The sequence below is a fragment of the Crinia signifera genome, chromosome 9 (assembly GCF_055691185.1).
Source record: "Crinia signifera chromosome 9, ASM5569118v1, whole genome shotgun sequence".
Classification (NCBI taxonomy): Eukaryota; Metazoa; Chordata; class Amphibia; order Anura; family Myobatrachidae; genus Crinia; species Crinia signifera.
The window spans coordinates 26,960,747-26,975,563 of NC_139225.1; positions in this window are offsets into that span (position 1 = coordinate 26,960,747).

Genomic DNA, 14,817 nt, shown 5'->3' on the forward strand with positions numbered 1-14,817 from the left:
TTTAGTCCACCACTACCACACTCTGCCCACCCTCCTACCCCACCACTACTACATTCTGGCCACCCTCCTACCACACCACCACTACCCCTCTTACCCCACTACTATCACACTCTGCCCACATCTCTTACCCCACCACTACCACACTCTGCCCACCCCACCACTACTACACACTGCTCACCCGTCTTCCCCCCCCCGCTACTACACTCCGCCCACCCTCCTACTCCACCACTCGCACACTCTGCCCACCCCTCTTACCCCACCACTACTACACTCTGCCCACCCCACTTATCCAACCACTATTACATGCTGCCCACCCCTCTTAGTCCACCACTACCACACTCTGCCCACCCTCCTACCCCACCACTACTACATTCTGCCCACCCTCCTGCCACACCACCACTACACTCTGCCCACCCCTCTTACCCCACTACTATCACACTCTGCCCACATCTCTTACCCCACCACTACCACACTGTGCCCACCCCACCACTACTACACACTGCTCACCCGTCTTACCCCCCCCCCCCCGCTACTACACTCCGCCCACCCTCCTACTCCACCACTAGCACACTCTGCCCACCCCTCTTACCCCACCACTACTATACTCTGTCAACCCCTCTTACCCCACTACTACTACACTCTGCCCACTCCTCTTGCCCCACCACTACCACACTCTGCCCACCATCCTACCCCACCACTACCACACTCTGCCCACCATCCTACCCCACCACTACCACACTCTGCCCACCATCCTACCCCACCACTACTACACTCTGCAATAGCAATGTATTTGCAGATCCATTCTCAAAAACCGACCCATCATACCAGTCTAGGTCTTAAACTAATCTGCTCAAAAACCAGACTGGAAGTGGTCATCGCTGACATCAGAGAGCCGCCCTGGGACCCAGACATGTGCGATGTGAACGCTGTGCGATGTATGAATTCTGCGCATATGCAGCCGCTGTGTGCTTGCGGGCACGTGGGAAAAGATTATTCACTGAGCGCTCACACACAACAGTGCGGGCGGGGGGGCATGCGGTTGCGGGCCAGGGGAATTCACCCATGGGAATGCCCAGTGTTTCATGGGCGTTCCCACGAAAATGCCGGGCGTTCTCATGATAATTCCACCAATGACGCGGGTGCAAGGTGCGGGCAGCGGATGTCAGCTGCCCGTCTGCTTCCCGTACAGGCACTTGTTGGTGTTGGTGACTTAGATTGCGAGCGCTTGAAAAATCATTCGATAGTTGGCAACCAAGGCTGCGAATGGATGATTAAGCAAATCATCCATTCTCATGCCTGCAGGTAATTGGGCAGTGTGAGGGGGGGGGGGGGGGGGGGGGGGCTGCTGTGAGGGCGGCGACTAGTGAACTTGTAAGGCTGTGAAATTTGCAGCCTTGCGAGCCAACCAGAATAAGGGCTATTGTCCGGCTACAGTAATGTAGCGACGTGTGTAGATGAGATTTCCATACCTCCCAAAAGTCCCGATTACAGCGGGACAGTCCAGATTATCAGGGCCTGTCCTGCTGTCGCTCCCGTGGCCGGCAGTGTCCCGCGGTGAGGAGGGCTGTTGGGAGTCCCCCCCTGTCGGCTGCTAAACAGCGGGGAATAAACGTCAGGGGGCTGGGGGCTTGGCTAGAGGCTCACAGAGCCTCTGGGTCATGCCCCCATAGCGGCAAAATGGGGGCGTGGCCTCACGGGAGAGCCGCGAGTATAGGCCACGCCCCCGAAATTAGGCCACGCCCCGTGACTACGGCGCACACAGCTACGCCCCGCCTCCAGCTCAGGCAAAGTTGGGAGGTATGGATTTCTGAGCGATGCACAGTGCTGTGTGCTGAGCAACCTGTCAGGGACAGTGTTGACCAGTGAGAACACTGACCCCGGCCGACTAATAACCAGCGTGCAGGTTATTAATCACAAGAGATAACGGCGCGCGCATGCGGGCATCGTTATCGCTAAGGCCCCTACACACAAAGCGATGTAGGAGAATTTTCTGAGCGATGTAGTTAAATGAAATAAAATTGCTCGGAAAAGGCCTGTACAGTATATCGCTACGTGTGCAGGGGCCCCATAAGTCCGCTCTCTGCCTTCCAGTGATGGGGTTATTGTATGAGGCCATAGCATCTTTATTTACTGTCATTATCACCAGCACCTGGAATCATAGGCGCTGAAACCGTAGGTGCTCCGGGGCCCGAGCACCCACGGAAAGTGAGGAGCAGCCACGGTACGGGCCACGGAAGCAGGGTCCCAGCAGTGGATATGTGGTCATCAGCGGGGGTCCCTGCGGTGGATGGGAACTGGGAACTAGTAGCGGTAGTATCTTAGGAAGGGACCCTGCTGTTGACAGCATATCTGCTGCTGGGACCCCGCCGCGGTGCTGCCACTGCCAGGATCCCCCCGACGGCGAGCAGCGGGTTAGTCCCGGTGGGGGGGGGGAGGGGGAGAGCACCCACCAGAAAAATCGTAAATCGTCACCCCTGCCTGGAATATTTACATATACAGTAGTGCACAATGATAAGTAAGGATCATTGGACCCTTTTCACTTCCTTAAACCATCGCTGGCACCAAGTCCTGCAGTATTCTGCCACCCTGATACTCATGTCAGTAGTGCCGTCTGCTGATGCCGCGATGGTTATGTCCCCTGTACTTGTCCTCTATTGTCTTCAACTGTCAGTCAATGTTTTGCTTTTTCATTTCTGTGCTCTGTAATTGGGCTCTGCGGATCCCTTGTGGCGCCAAATAAATAAAGGGTAATAATAATAATAATTCCAGCTTTATTAGAGGATTCCTGTGTTACGGACTCAGGCGCTAAGGTCCCAGCTTTGGTAATGAAACCCCCGCTCCTGATCTACTCTAACATTACAGTGTCCCCGCAAACACTGTTCCGCATCCACTATTGCCATACAGAATGTGTGGCACTGCATGTAATGTAAGCTAGGCAGTGGTCACCCGCCACTCTGCCCTTACAGGGTAGTCTGGCAGCCATGCCTCACAGTAGCGGAGATCTTCAGTATATATTTACTGTAAGACTGCACTCACACCGTCCCTCCCCCCAGCCAAATATCTTAAACTCATTAAGTGCCCCTAAGGATTTTGGTTGATAATACAAGATGCATTGGATGCCATTAACACTAGGCCATCCTCTGTGTAGCAGTTGCAGCATCGGTATTAAAGTGATATAGCACTCGCTGGTACAGGCCTGTCTGCCTAACAATGGTAATCCTGGATTTATCTGCCGTATCTGTCAGTGTCCATGTGTGCTGACACCCTGTGTAGCTTTACACGCTGCTGTCGGCTGTAAGCCCGGAGGGGGTTCTAGAAAGGAATAGGGAACATAAGTATAAGGAAAATAGTGAAGGATTAACATTGGAATCTGTGTACTCTCTAGAAATAGGTCTGCAAGGAACCTCTGTGCCGCCACCTAGAGGAATGTTGTACAGAGACATTATATATATTGTAAGACAGTGGCAGGGAAAGTCATAGACGGCAGGTATCTTTCCCCTAGAATCCTGTCTTATGGCATATAGACTGCAGGCTATTTCAATCTGTGTGGTAAGCTCCGGCTTACAAAGGGTGTTCTGTCCTGGGCTGGTAATCAGGAGAGCACCTGATTCTTTAAAAAGGAGTCAGCCCTCTCCATAGAGCTCTCTCTCTCTCCCTGGGTGTTGGAGGCAGTAAGCTGCTGCTAGAGAGAGACAAGGCTGTAAGTACTGCATTACTTGATCTATATCTGCTGTGTGTGTCCAGTGTCACATAGTGTGGCCCTGGTATAGAGAGGGACGTTTATTCTGTTTAGTTAGAGCTCAGACGAGCAGGTTTTATTTTCTGTTTTGCCTGAAGTGTAAAGGCTGTTTTTTAGTTTCTTGCTCTGAGTGCTGCAATAAAACTCAGGCAAGCCCTGTTTTGGACCCAAGCCGTGATGTCACTGTCTAAGTCTGTGCCAAATCCTCACCTGTGCCTACCCGTTTGATGCTAAAACCCCACATATGGTGGAGAATGCGAGCAAGCATCTCACTTAAAGAGACATACATCGAACTATAGGACTTTTGCTACAGCAAGCTGGAAGTTGTTGCTAAAGGCAACCAGCCACAAGTGAGTGTCTGGAGTGCACTGATACTTGTATGTCCTGGCTGAAGGCTGCTGTAACACTGCAACAGGAGACTGTTAAAATGGAGGACCTTTTAAAACACTTGGTGCAGGCAAATGAGCTGCAGCGGCAGGCCAACGCACATCAGCAAAAGGTGCATGAGGAGGCCATGCGTGTCCAGGCTGAAACCAATGTTTTGCTGCTTGAATCCAACAGACAAGCCTTAAAGGAACAGCAGCAAACTAATCTGCAATTACAAGAGCAAATACAGAATGTGGCTAAGAGTGTGGCGCAGAGTGTGCAAACACCCCAACCCTTGCTTCCAACCACACGGGCTGCAGTACAGAAGTCTCTGCAAAAGATGACTCTCACGGATGATGTAGAGGCCTATCTTGCAGTGTTTGAACGTGTAGCAGAGCGTGAACAGTTACCCGTGGATCAATGGGCAGGTGTGGTAGCACCTTTTCTAACTGGAGAACCACAAAAGGCGTATTTTGATCTGAGTGAGCAGGATGCTAAGGACTACGCGAAACTCAAGGGAGAGATCCTTGCTCGCTTAGGCGTAAACATGAGTGTGCGTGCCCGGAAGGTGCATAACTGGACTTTTTCTGAACAGTTACCTGCGCGGTCCCAAATGTATGACCTGGTCCACCTGGTAAGGAAATGGCTACAGCCAGAGGAGTCTACACCAGCGCAGATCGTGGAGAGAGTCGTGCTGGACAAGTATCGTTGTTCCTTACCTCCAAAGGTTCAGCGCTGGGTCGGTCAGGGCGACCCTAATGATGCCGAGGGGCTTGTCAACTTGGTTGAGAGGTACAGAGCTACTGAAAATCTAATCCAAGAAGTGCCTCCTGGACATTCCACCCTCAAGAACAGCAAAGCGGCCGGATCATCTGGTAAGACTGTTCCGTTTACTAGAGGGGTGAATAATGTTGTAAAGGGAGGTGGCCTAGATGGGGAACAAACAGTGGAGAGGCGTTCCCAAGGGACAGTAGGGTCCAAACCTGGGTCGCAAAAAGACCCTGGGACACTCACAGGACGTTACATAGGGGTCTTGTGCATACATGGGGACACCAAGGAGTATCCCACAGCTTTAGTCCAGCTAAAGAGTACTTGTGGAACTGTGTCCCATGAAGTGGGCGTGGTAGAGACCCTGATGCATAGTGTGATCCTGGGAAGAGACTTCCCATTGTTCTGGGACTTGTGGAAACAGAATGTACACTGCACTAGAAATGCTGTTAATAATGAGAATGTGTGCCCTGTGATTAGTCCTGAGCCTTTTGATCAGGATACTGAGGTTCAAACGGTAGGGGTGACCACTATTGAATCTGACCGTTTTCCCCTAGCTGTTCTTGCAGGTGAAGCTGAGGAGCAGGAAGAAGCGTGTGACATGCCTGAGCTAGAGATGTCACGTGATAATTTTGGGACTGCTCAACTTAGAGATCCCACCTTATTAAGAGCTAGGGAAAATCCTAAAGTCATAAATGGTGAGCCCCAATACCCCAATGCTGACAAAGAGTTCCCATATATGGCCATTAACCAGGATCTACTGTATCGGGTAGATAAAAAAGTGGGAAGTGTAAATTATAAAGTGTATCAACCAGGTAAACGGAAGCCAGAACAGTTGTACCATGTGAACTTAATTAAACCCTGGAAAGACAGAGAGACTCTGACAGCTGTAAGTGCCCCCTTTAGTGATAGCCCAGAGGTGCGGGTGTCAGAGACCCTGTCCAAATCCCAGAAGCAGGAAACTAAAGAGTTAGTACAAAGGAATTATGATGTGTTCTCAGAACTTCCAGGGCGCACCACAGCCATAAAACATGACATTGTCACCGAACCTGGAGTTCGGGTACGCTTAAAACCCTATAGAGTACCAGAAGCGCGTAGACAGGCCATATCTGGGGAGGTCCAGAAAATGTTAGACCTCGGGGTTATCGAGGAGTCTAAAAGTGAGTGGTCAAGCCCGATTGTGTTAATTCCAAAACCAGATGGCTCATTGCGCTTCTGTAATGACTTCCGGAAGCTGAACGAGGTATCAAAATTTGATGCCTACCCAATGCCAAGAGTTGATGAGTTAATTGAAAGACTTGGTCATGCTAGATATTTCTCTACCCTCGACTTAACTAAAGGTTACTGGCAAGTACCTCTTACCGATAGTGCCAAAGAGAAAACAGCGTTTGTCACCCCCGATGGTCTGTTTCAATATCTCTGTTTGCCTTTTGGGTTGCATGGGGCTCCAGCAACTTTTCAAAGGTTAATGGACATTGTTCTTAAACCCCATCGTCAGTATGCCTCGGCATATCTAGACGACATCATAATTTTTAGTGATGACTGGAAGAGTCATTTACCCAAAGTCCAGGCGGTGTTGAATTCCCTCAGAGAGGCGGGGTTGACAGCGAACCCAAAAAAGTGTACTTTAGGCCTCGAGGAGGCACGTTACCTGGGGTATGTTATCGGGAGAGGTATAATAAAGCCTCAAATAAATAAAGTGGAGGCTATCCAAGACTGGCCTCGTCCTTCGACAAAAAAACAAGTCAGGGTTTTTTTGGGAATTCTGGGGTATTACCGTAGGTTCATTCCCCAGTTTGCAACCATGGCAGCGCCCCTAACCGATCTTACCAAAGGAGGTAAGGCAGTTATGGTCAGCTGGAACCCAGAGGCTGAAAGGGCATTCCAAGAATTAAAAGTGGCCCTTTGTAATCAACCAGTCCTGATCACTCCAGATTTTAAAAAAGAGTTTGTCGTACAGACTGATGCTTCTGATGTGGGACTAGGTGCTGTCCTCTCCCAAGAAGTTGGTGGAGAGGAACACCCGGTAACATATTTGAGCAGGAAGCTCACACCTGCGGAGAGAAACTACAGTATAGTCGAGCGGGAGTGCTTAGCAATCAAGTGGGCCCTTGAATCCCTAAAGTACTATCTCTTAGGACGCTCCTTTAGATTAATCACTGACCACTCCCCACTTACATGGATGTACCAAGCCAAAGAGAGAAATGCAAGGGTCATGAGATGGTTTCTCAATTTGCAAAATTTCAAATTTACAGTGGAACACAGAGCAGGAAGGCTTCAGGGTAATGCCGATGCCCTATCCCGAACATACTGCCAGTTGGCAGACAGTGTCCGACCCCATAGGTTCGAACAGAGGGGGAGGGTATGTAAGACAGTGGCAGGGAAAGTCATAGACGGCAGGTACCTTTCCCCTAGAATCCTGTCTTATGGCATATAGACTGCAGGCTATTTCAATCTGTGTGGTAAGCTCCGGCTTACAAAGGGTGTTCTGTCCTGGGCTGGTAATCAGGAGAGCACCTGATTCTTTAAAAAGGAGTCAGCCCTCTCCATAGAGCTCTCTCTCTCTCCCTGGGTGTTGGAGGCAGTAAGCTGCTGCTAGAGAGAGACAAGGCTGTAAGTACTGCATTACTTGATCTATATCTGCTGTGTGTGTCCAGTGTCACATAGTGTGGCCCTGGTATAGAGAGGGACGTTTATTCTGTTTAGTTAGAGCTCAGACGAGCAGGTTTTATTTTCTGTTTTGCCTGAAGTGTAAAGGCTGTTTTTTAGTTTCTTGCTCTGAGTGCTGCAATAAAACTCAGGCAAGCCCTGTTTTGGACCCAAGCCGTGATGTCACTGTCTAAGTCTGTGCCAAATCCTCACCTGTGCCTACCCGTTTGATGCTAAAACCCCACAAAATATATATATATATATATATATATATATATATATATATATATATATATATATATATATATATATATATATATATATATATATATATATATATATATATATATATATATATATATATATATATATAGTATGTATGTATATTTTTTTTATTATTTTTGCAACTGTTTACATTTAAATGAAACAAACAAAAATATATATATATAATGCGCTGATTGGCTACAAATTGGTCCAAACCTGCAGGTGCTGTAAGGGGTACATTCACAGCTTCTAAAAATGTCAAAGAGGTGATGTTGCCAATAGCAACCAACCAGATTCTGGGCCTTATTCTAGTTCACTCTGACAAAATCCTTCTTAGATGGACAAAACCATGTACACTGCAGGGGGGCAGATGTAACATGTGCAGAGAGAATTAGATTTGGGTGAGTTATTTTGTTTCTGTGCAGGGTAAATACTGTCTGCTTTATTTTTACACTGCAATATAGATCTCACTTTGAAGTAAAACCCCTCCCAAATCTAATACTCTCTGAACAAGTAACACCTGCCCCACCTGCAGTGAACATGGTTTTGTCCATCTAAGAAGGATTTTGTCAAAAAGAGTGAACTAGAATAAGGGCCTCTGTCTATAATTTCTCTTGCATCCTAGAAGCTTTAGCAAATTTACCCCTAATTCTCTGATTGGCTGCAGGCCAGTCTAGTCCTGTCAGTGTTCGAAAGCTCTGATTGGCTGCTGGTTGGTATAGTGCTGTAAATCTTGGAGTCCTGGGCCTAATTCATGCTTGCTCGATATGCAGCGTAGTATCAGAATATAAGTCTGGCTAGATGCAGTAAAAGTCAGTAGAGCGTAAGTATATAGATATATATATATATATGTGGCAGGAATGTGGCGGTTATACCGCTGCCCTATAGGACACCATTATACGACCCCACCCTGAGCATGGTGTGCACAGTGATTTAGTTCTCATGTCGAAAATGTACAGGAACAGAAATATGAACAGAACGTCGATATAACGGAGCATGTTCCGCTTTACAAAACACATCAGGAAAGACATGCAGATCTAGCGAAGAGACGGGACAGAGGGAGAATGATAGATTGGTAATATTAGCGGTCAGGAAGCAGATCTATGTACTGTACTGTGATATCCTAGAACAAGGTGACACACTGTTATATTGGACAGAATAAGACAGAGGTGTCATTAGGAAGAAAGGGCAATAAATCCGTACAGTTGTCTCACAGCGTTACTCTCACATATATACACTGAGACATGGAGAATGCATGTGACAAATATATTGGAACTTATGCTGGGTTCCATGGAATTGGCGTCTGAATTACAAAAGTCATTCTGGTCATAGGCACAGTAGTATATGTGCTTGGGTTACAGCAGGAGAGAGCAGTAGTGTATGTGCCTGGGTTACAGCAGGAGAGAGCAGTAGTGTATGTGCCTGGGTTACAGCAGGAGAGAGCGGTAGTGTATGTGCCTGGGTCACAGCAGGAGAGAGCAGTAGTATATGTGCCTGGGTTACATCGGGAGAGAGCAGTAGTATATGTGCCTGGGTTACATCGGGAGAGAGCAGTAGTATATGTGCCTGGGTTACACCTGGAGAGAGCAGTAGTTTATGTGCCTGGTTTACAGCAGGAGAGAGCAGTAGTATATGTGCCTGGGTTACAGCGGGAGAGAGCAGTAGTATATGTGCCTGGGTTACAGCAAGAGAGAGCAGTAGTATATGTGCCTGGGTTACAGCGGGAGAGAGCAGTAGTATATGTGCCTGGGTTACAGCGGGAGAGAGCAGTAGTATATGTGCCTGGGTTACAGCGGGAGAGAGCAGTAGTATATGTGCCTGGGTTACAGCGGGAGAGAGCGGTAGTATATGTGCCTGGGTTACAGCGGGAGAGAGCGGTAGTATATGTGCCTGGGTTACAGCGGGAGAGTGCGGTAGTATATGTGCCTGGGTTACATCGGGAGAGAGCAGTAGTATATGTGCCTGGGTTACATCGGGAGAGAGCAGTAGTATATGTGCCTGGGTTACACCTGGAGAGAGCAGTAGTATATGTGCCTTGGTTACAGCGGGAGAGAGCGGTAGTATATGTGCCTGGGTTACAGCGGGAGAGAGCAGTAGTATATGTGCCTGGGTTACAGCGGGAGAGAGCAGTAGTATATGTGCCTGGGTTACAGCGGGAGAGAGCGGTAGTATATGTGCCTGGGTTACAGCGAGAGAGAGCGGTAGTATATGTGCCTGGGTTACAGCGGGAGAGAGCGGTAGTATATGTGCCTGGGTTACAGCGGGAGAGAGCGGTAGTATATGTGCCTGGGTTACAGCGGGAGAGAGCGGTAATATATGTGCCTGGGTTACAGCGGGAGAGAGCGGTAGTATATGTGCCTGGGTTACAGCGAGAGAGAGCAGAAGTGTATGTGCCTGGGTTACAGCGGGAGAGAGCGGTAGTATATGTGCCTGGGTTACAGCAGGAGAGAGCAGTAGTATATGTTCCAGGGTTACACCGGGAGAGAGCAGTAGTATATGTGCCCGGGTTACACTGGGAGAGAGCAGTAGTATATGTTCCAGGGTTACACTGGGAGAGAGCGGTAGTATATGTGCCTGGGTTACAGCAGGAGAGAGCAGTAGTATATGTTCCAGGGTTACACCGGGAGAGAGCAGTAGTATATGTGCCCGGGTTACACTGGGAGAGAGCAGTAGTATATGTGCCCGGGCAGGGCCGTTTCTAGACAATTTAGCTCCCAGGGCAAAGAAATAAAAATGCGCCCCCCCCCCCCCCAAAATTGCTAGGGGGTGTGGTTTATTTGTCGAAAGGGGCGTGGCTTAATATAAGGGGCTTGGTCTAGCAGGACAACAATTACCTTACATCTCACTTTTGCGACCTGCATGACCAGACATTGATTACCGCAGGAATTGTCATTGTCCTCCCGCACTTAAGTTGGCCAGCTGAAGGCCAAACAGTGACCTAGTACACCTCACAGATCAAGGCCAATGACAGCCTACTTAAATCATTATACACTATTTATCTGTGATTCCAATAACACATTACGCAGCACACTGTGATGACAATTACACCTTATGTCGCACACCATGACGACAATTACACATTATGTCGCACATCATGATGCCCATTAGACCCCACACTGTGATGCCCGTTACACTCCACACTGTGATGGCAATTACGCAATACTCCCCACACCGTAACGCATATTACACATTCGGTACTTGTGTAATATCTGGGCGCCCGATTTTTTTCATTGTATTGCATCGCATCGCATGCAATATAGTGGCATACAATTCATGCGATGTGATTTTTCATTGTAAAGACCCAATTTTTAATTGAATAGTCACCCATGGGTGATTTCATACCCCCACTATTCAACTACGCATGGAGTTGCTCTTATATAGTGTGGCGAGCGCAGCGAGCCACCGAGCCGGAAGCGTGGCGAGTGCAGCGAGGGGACGCAGAATACATGTAAAGTAATCCGCGTCCGCTCGCCACACTACAGTATATAAAATCAACTCCATGCGTAGTTGGATAGTGGGGGTATGAAATCACCCATGGTTGACTATACAATGAATAATCGGGTCTTTACAATGAAAAATCGCATCGCATCACATGCCTTAAGTAGTGGCATGCAATGAAAAAAATTGGGCGCCCAGATAATACACAAGTACCACACATTGTGCCCCACGCACCGCTGCTGCCGTTTACTAATATGCCCCCACAGTGCCATATATATATGCCCCCACAGTGGCAGATACGCACCCACATTGCCACACATATGCCCCCACAGTGACAGCTATGCACCCACAGTGCCACACATATGCCCCCACAGTGCCAAATATGCCCCCACAGTGCCACAGATATGCCCCCGCAGTACCACACATATATGCCCCCACAGTGACAAATATTCCCCCAGTGCCACAGATATGCCCCCACAGTGGCAGATTTGCCCTCACAGTGCCACACGTATGCCCACAGTGACAGCTATGCACCCACAGTGCCAAATTTGCCCCCACAGTGCCACAGATATGCCCCCACAGTGCCATACATATATGCACCCACAGTGCCAAATATGCCCCCAGTGCCACAGATATGCCCCCAGTGCCATACATATATGCCCCCACAGTGGCAGATATGCCCCCACAGTGCCACACATATATGCCCCCACAGTGCCAAACATATGCCCCCACAGTGCCATACATATATGCCCCCACAGTGGCAGATATGCCCCCACAGTGCAACACATATATGCCCCCACAGTGCCACACATATGCCCCCACAGTGCCATACATATATGCCCCCACAGTGGCAGATATGCCCCCACAGTGTAACACATATATGCCCCCACAGTGCCACAGATACGCCCCTACAGTGCCACACATATGCCCGGACAACTCACTGTCTGTGCCTCAGCCGCTGCTGCGCTGCTGCTGCGTTGCTGCTGCTGCTGATTTCCTGGGGAGTGGGGACTCGGAGGGGAGGGGAGCGGAGCGCACATCACGCGCCTCGCCTTCACAGCCTGAGCCGTCAGCCATTCATACTTTCATAGCTCGCGGGCTGGCTCCTGATTGGCTGCCGCCCGCGAGCTCTGATTGGCTGAGTGACAGCCAAGTGAGCGAGGGGAAGGAGAGACGCGATGCGCTCCCCTCCCCTCCCCTGGGAAATGAAACAGCTGTGGCGACGCGGACGGGGAGAGGGGTCAAAGGCGGCGCTGGGGGGAGCTGCCAGACGCCCCGGCTGTTTAACAGAGGCTGACAAGCCGTGCGGCGCCCCGGGCTGCTGCACGGCTTGTCCGCCTCTAAAAACGGCCCTGTGCCCGGGTTACAGCATGAGAGAGCAGTAGTATATGTGTCTGGGTTACACTGATAGCAGTAGTATATGTGCCTGGGTTACACCAGGAGAGAGCACTAGTATATGTGCCTGGATTACACTGGGAGAAACAAGTAGTATATGTGCCTGGGTACAGCAGTAGAGAGCAGTAGTATATGTGCCTGGTTTACAGCGGGAGAGAGCAGTAGTATATGTGCCTGGGTTACAGCAGGAGAGAGCGGTAGTATATGTGCCTGGGTTACAGCAGGAGAGAGCAGTAGTATATGTGCCTGGGTTACAGCAGGAGAGAGCAGTAGTATATGTGCCTGGGTTACAGCGGGAGAGAGCAGTAGTATATGTGCCTGGGTACAGCAGGAGAGAGCAGTAGTATATGTGCCTGGTTTACATCGGGAGAGAGCAGTAGTATATGTGCCTGGGTTACACTGGGAGAGAGCGGTAGATATAACTAGCGCACATTGCGTTTGCACCCAAGTCTACATGAGCTGCCTTGTTATCGTTTTTTGGGTCCTCCAAGAATGGTCAGACGTTTCTATGCTACATCTGTATCAGATTGCAGCAGTGAAATCCTGTCCTCATATTGAAGTCGCTGCACTACCCCTAGTCAGTATTGTGGGAGTGGGGGTAGGTAGAATCCATTAGGCTGCTACAATGGCACTGTCAGGACCGGGGGTTGGTTGTATCCGGCAGACAACACACAAAGGATTTGCACTAACAACAAAATCTATGTCAACGTGTCAAGATGCAGAATCCCACCGAGGGCAAAAGAGCTGCACATTGGCCATTAATTAGACAATGTCAGGATTTTACTGCTTAACTAAAAACAAGGATCCAGCGCTGCAGTGTCAGGTAGGTTGGATACGTGTGGTCTTTATCAGAGACCCTCATGCAGATAATTCATATCATGTAAAACACTTATAGGGGCGATTCAGACACACTCGTAGAACAGCGAATTTGGCCCCTCTGTTGATGGATGGGGTCCGCAGCAATCTCCTTTGCCCGATTGGGTGCGTTCCGGGGCATGCCCACAAAAATGGTGGACACGTCCATAGAAATGCTGGACGGACCCCAGGGAATGCAGGCGTTCCCCTGCCTGCTCAGAGCGGGCTTCTGACGTCACATGACCTACGATGGGATGTAACCATTGCAGGATTTTTCCTCTGTGCTGGTGCTTTGTAAGCATACACATCTGCTTGCAGCGAAGGGATTCGGACAGCGGAGGGCGCGTGCGTTCAGCGGGGCGGCAATAACCTGCTCGCTAGGCCCTGAATATACGCAGCCTAGCAAACAGGTCTGAATCAGTCCCTTTGTGCTGACACATATAGAGGGTGATTATTTAACCATTGCACAGGGCCGAATTCGTCCCCGTTCCGATGGTTGGTTTGTCTGCGCATGCGCGGATTTGCGCATGTGCAGACCCCGGCACCGAAAGGCTTCGGTGAGTTACACATTCGTTAGATCGTTCATTGTGGGGAGGGAGCGCCTGGGGCGGAAACGGCGCTGGACCATAGGAACTCAGACAACCGATGCCAAAAAGAATTAGGCCCATAAAGTGATATCAATCCTATCAAGGCATCTTTACTTTGATTTTTTTGTTTAGGATATCAATCCTATCAAGGTTTCTTTACTTGGATTTTTTTTCCTGATTGTTTTACATGATAGGAATTATCTGCATGAGCATCTCGGAAAAAGAGCACATATCCCACCTGCCTGACACCGGAGCCTTGTTTGTATTTGATGGTATTTAGTGTAGAGAATAGAGAACATACAGTGGTGTTCCTCTTCCAGCGGTGGTAGACTAATGCTGTGTACACACCAGAACAATTTGGGCTAAATTCCCCCAATTTCAATGCAATTTCAACCGATTGTATGTAAAAAGTGCAGAATTGGGCATGTTTTCAATGCGATTCCGATCCGATGCGCGTCCCCGCCAGTCATTTGGCAGCTTAGGAGATTTTACATCTCCTGCTGCACTAAATATTCATCTTCTACATAAAGCCCTGTACACACGCTTAGATTTGCTTTAGATTCGATTTTCTATTAGATCTGGCATTAGATCATCCCATTCGATTTGGCATTAGATCTGTACTTTTGCATTCGATTCGATTTTACAATGTAGGCACAATGTACTCATTCGATTTACTGGATCGAATTCGAGATTTCCTTGGCTGCACAGTAGATTTTTCTATTCGATTTTGAGAAAACGGGAGCACGCATCGAATCG